Source organism: Erpetoichthys calabaricus, chromosome 13 (genome assembly GCF_900747795.2).
Source record: "Erpetoichthys calabaricus chromosome 13, fErpCal1.3, whole genome shotgun sequence".
Lineage (NCBI taxonomy): Eukaryota > Metazoa > Chordata > Cladistia > Polypteriformes > Polypteridae > Erpetoichthys > Erpetoichthys calabaricus.
The window spans coordinates 54539965-54545452 of NC_041406.2; the positions used below are offsets into that span (position 1 = coordinate 54539965).

At 38.5% G+C, this 5488-nt stretch overlaps 1 pseudogene; it reads left to right on the forward strand.

Annotated features, from left to right (window-relative positions):
• Nucleotides 1–3436: 3436 nt before the first annotated feature.
• On the forward strand, nt 3437–4255 carry LOC114663748 (E3 ubiquitin-protein ligase SIAH1-like; annotated as a pseudogene).
• The last annotated feature ends 1233 nt before the right edge of the window (nt 4256–5488 follow it).

Here is a 5488-nt window from a genome sequence, read left to right on the forward strand (position 1 = left end):
TTTCTAGATATTATAATATCTAGAAAATATCACAAAGAACCAACTTCACATGCAAAGAACCCATCCCAGAGTGAAATGGTTCTTTGTCGAGCAATGGCTCAGTGAGGAACCAAAGAATCCAGCAGAGAACCATAAAGTGCCATTAAGAGTGTAGTACCAGCCGCAGCTATTCTACACACAAAAAGTAAGATGCTACAGTGACAACAATGGGACGTGTTTGGACTGATGGCATAAAAGCTTGCAAGTACACACCAGGGTATGTCATTATAGATGCAACAAATTTAACTGCAGTATGTGCTTCACTTTAAATTGTTTTAAAAAAAATCAAATGCAGTAGAATTCAAATTAAATGCCAAAATGAGTGAATATCCATCCATTCATCCATCCACCCATTTGCTGCATCCACTTAATACAAAATTATGGTAGCAAAGTAAGCTGCAGACTGTTTTAGCAGCATGACGCAAGTCCCACCATTAGAGAGCATGCCATTCTATCACAGGACACACTCTCCCACAAACTTATACTGGAGCACTGTGGAGTAAACAATTAGCTTAATATGCACATCTTTGGGATATGAGAAGAAAACAGGCATACAAGGAGAAAAACACATGCAAACTCAAGGATAGCATATATACTGTACTGCACACGGACAGTGATCAGGCCAGGAGATGAAACCCAGGTCCCCTGGAGCTGTGGGTCAGGAGTGCCAGCCAGCGCTGGTCCTCCCAATTCTCTTAAAAGTATATTGATATACTGGGTATTGAGAAAAAGTGCCTCACTCATTATCATTCAACAGACAATGTCATTCATACACATGGCCCATAGAAGATCAAGGAGATTACTTATGATAATGGTGTACCCCAAACGTCTTAAACTAAACACTTTTTACAAAGGTCCCTTCACATCTCTCTGTTATAAAAAAATCTTGGGTCGAGACTTGACCTTCTCAGAAAGACACTTTGACGTCCTGCAAGAACACGGACATCTAACCTCTCAGTTGTTGGAATGCTTTTCACAGACACACTTCATGTGCTCTCAGCTCTTAAAAATTTTATACGTTCTAGATGGCACATCAATGACTAAGTGAAGAAGAAAGAGCAGTGCGTCGAAAAGAGACCCAAAAGCGTTGGAGAGAAAAGAAGGCAAAAAAATGCAAAAAAAGAAAAATAATAATCTAGGTGCAAATTCTGAAAATAAGGAAAGTAATAATCAGCCAGGACCAAGTGGAATTGAAAACCTTGTAGGTCCAATCGAGGTCAGAAATAAAAGACTTCATAAAGAGGTTCAAAAATGTTGGCACAATACACATGCAGAGCAAGTTAAAGAACATGAAAGTAGTAAAATTAGAAAGTATCAAAAAAAAAGAAAGTAAAGATTGTATTAGCACAAACAAACGGAAATTATTACTCGGTGAAATAACGGAACAGCAAAAAGAGATTGAATATATGGACATGGTGATATGTCAGAAGTATGTAGATATTGAAAGGCTTTAAAGTTTAAGCCAAAGACTTGTAGATCATCTAATTCGTGTTGCCATCAGGGAAAAGTAGTGTTGCCTCCCAATGAAGAGGTGTATCCACGTTAATTAAAAGATTTGTTGTTTGGTGAAAGTGAAATCCAGAAACACTACAAGCAAAATATCCGAGTGTACAATAATCTTTTCACATTTGCATCATTCAATGCTCAAAACATAGATTTACACAATAATGGACCATACTCTATGAGAATCTGTGGTCCCGCAACAATTAAAGCTACGACAAGTTTAATTTTGAAGAAACCACAATTCGGTCGGGTGTACATTTATGATCACGAAGAAGCGATGCAAAATAGAATTGAAAGAGCATGAAAATAACAATCTCTTTAAATTGTATATCCGGTTAACCAAACCAGGGGGTGGGCGAGTGAAGTGAGCGGGGAGTGGTGCCCCCTAGTATTATTTAAAGAACTGAGTGCAGCTCATTTTCTTTTTGGCACTACCGTGTATGTTTCAAGTGAAACGATTCCCTTTACTCAAACTGGATAGACACCTGCTCTGAGGTGGTCTCGGCTCAAATGGATGGCGCTCAAGTGCAGTTCATTATTTTCTGCTTTAATGTGAAAGTGTAATTAATTACCGTCTTTCCTAAACAAAATAAGGACATATTACAATGTGCATCATACAGACAAATTTCACTTCTGAATAATGATGTCAAGATACTTCCAAAGTCCTAGCTCAAAGGATGGAGAAAGTGCTGCCTTCGGTAATATCACAAGATCAAACTGGATTTATTAAAGGCAAACACTTAGCTTCCAATCTTCGACGCTTGTTTAATGTAATATGTTCACCCACAAAGTCAAACACCCTAGAGACATTATTATCGTTGGATGCAGAAAAAGCATTTGATATGGTTGAATGGAACTACCTTTTCACTAAATTGGAGAAATCTGGGACTGGCCTGAACATTTGTGCATGGACCAAACTACTGTATACCAATCCAGAAGCTTCAGTTTGTATTAACATTACTACAGACTACTTTAAACTAGAATGTGGTACCAGACAAGAATGCCCCTTGTCACCACTGCTTTTTGCAATTGCCATTGAGCCACTGGCAATTCACTGTCGAAATGCTTATGAGATAAAGGGGATTATCAGAGAAGGACTTGAACTGAAAGTTTCTCTATATGCAGATGATACAGTACTGTATATATCAGACTCAGAAAATACTGTGCCTGCAGTCCTAACAGCACTAATTGAATTTCAAAAGATTTCTGGTTTCAGAATCAATTTAAATAAATGTGTGCTCTTTCCAGTGAATTCTCAAGCATACAATATGAGGTCGGATACCTTCCCTTTTATCATCACAAATCAGTTTAAATACCTTGGGGTAAACATCACAAGTAGACATAAAGCTCTTTATCAACAAAATGTTACCGTTTATATGGAAAAAAAATTGCAAGACTTGCACTGATGGTCAACCCTTCATTTCACTTTACCTGGAAGAATTAACATTGTTAAGATGAATATCCTTCCTAAGCTTCTCTTTTTATTTCAAACCATTCCAATATACATCACCATCAATAGTGTGAAAGTGCAGTAAACAAGCCAGCCAAACAAAATGAATCCTATTTTATTTTTTTACCCCACAAATAGCATACAGGAGAAATCTGTTCATTTGCAAAATAACTGCATAGAGATTGTTATTTTCAGGTATAGTGTGTAGCTTTCATCCATGAGGTTATTTGTAAAATAACTAAGCTGAAATTGATTCTGGTGGCATGTTGGTTAAATGGTTAGTGCAGGGTTTGAATCCCACAAGGGTGGTTATCTTTTTCCGAATTGGTGGTGTCCTTCAGGGATCAGTGCTGGGGCTATTGCTCTTTTTAATAGACATAGAAGATCTATAGACAAGAATATGAGTAACATGCTGGTGCACACAAGAGGGTGTAAGCCAGTGACGAGGTGGGTGAGGAGATGTGCTGAAGAACAAATCCAACAATAGACCACCGACGATAGGGATGCGTGTACATGGAGAAATGAATTACCAGACCACCGCAGCCCTCCCTTTGGGAACCACTGCTTGTCATAATGACTTTGCCAGCCTGTCTGAATGCCCAGTTTGTTTTGTTTATTTGCTTCCACCAATTGTCCAGTGTCAAAGTGGCCACCTGGCTAGCAGCAGCTGTCATGCTAAACTCACATCTTGTCCACCATTATGTGATCCACTCTGGTCCATTTGGAATTTGACAGTGGAAAAGGCTGCACATCCTGAGCTGTTTCCCTTGCAAATAAGACTCATGTGGTTGTGAGATCACATTACCACACAATGAGAAAGAGAACCATGAGGAGCTCTGCATATTCAGGCCCTACTCCAGTCTTTGTCCTGGTGACTCATGCAAAGGTAAGGCTGGATGCTGTCATGGCACATTGGCACAAGTCCGTCACAGCGCTTCAAGGTGAAGGTATAGTTTTCCTCACCACAGATATTAATCTTCCAGGAGCAGATAACTGGGTAATGATGCAGTTGTGTTTTGGGTTCCAAATTCATGCCAGCTGTGGAGAAATTGAAGGAGTACTGTTTAGCAAAGAACCAGCATTTCTTTACCAGTGTACAGCTCAGGAACATGTAAGCAGACTGAAAACTGTGTCTGTTGATTAGAGCTGAATGGTAACCATTGACTCTTCACATGGGAGGAAACTTCAAGGTCAATCCATAAGGGCATTTCCACTACAATCGTGAAAATCTTTGACACAAGAACAGCTCTTGATGAAGAATGAAAGTTCTGGGGATCAACATGATGATCTCCACGTGCAAAGAATGTGGTCTGACTTGACCCCAAGGTTTGACCTGAATGTGGAAAGTCGGATTTATAGAATCCACTGACATCCTGATTGATTAGCTGCAAACACTTGTAATAATATCTGGAGGTATTTACAAAAAAAAAAATGACAGCATGTTTGTAGGACTGCACAACTGTCTGTCGTTTGGATGACAGAATGTCATCAGTTCTGTTCCCCTGCATTCATATGTTCATTTGTTATCAAGTGTAACTTGTTTTTTTGTTTTTGTATTTTCCTGTCTGTTACTAGTTTTATATTTTTGTTTATTTCCCATAATATAAATTTGAATGAATCTTAAAAAAATGACAGAAACTTAAGTAGAATAGAAGATAATCAGACAAATCATTATGGAGACCCCAGGATAGAAAACAGGCGTGGGCATATTTGGGGCAGATGAAATTTAATGTAAGTAATAGTAAAGTATTAAATGTAAAAAGAGAAGTCTTAGATTTGAATACACAATGGTAGGTTTGAAACTTGAAAGCACTCCTTATGACAAGGACCAAGGAGTTATAGTGGATACATCACTATCTACATCCAGTGTACAGAAGTGATCAAGAAGGGTAATAGGATGTTAGGTTCTATGGTATAATATGTAGAGTACAAGTTAAGGAAGTGTACTGTATATGTAATTTATAAAACACTTTATAGTAGAATCACCTGGAGTACTATGTGCAATTTTGGTCTCCATATTACAAAAAAGACAAAGCAGTGCTAGGGAAGATCCTGAGAAGACCAACTAGGCTGTGTTGTGATGCAGAGTCCCAGACATGGTGAAAAGAGTGTGAGGCCTCAAAAATGACCCACAAAACTAGGCTGGGCCTTACCCAGCCTACCCAGAATAACCATCACACCAGGATCCCTGGCCGCCAAATCCACTGGCTGGCTTCAGACTTCATGGATCTAAGAGAGATTTTGGTTTCAGAAGTTCCAAAAATGCCTTTAAAGTCTCACAGTGTCTTAAATGCCCCCAAGTGAGAGGAACCACAATAAAACTCTGGATTAAAAAGACAGATTTCAGCAAAAGAATCTTTATAAATTCGTTCCTAATAGGCAATATAAAGAGAAAGCTCAAAACTCAGCAAAAAAAATCCAAGGTCAAAATTTCATACCCAGAGTAAAAGAAGATATAAAAACTATTAAATCCAACACAAAAATAACACCTGCAAA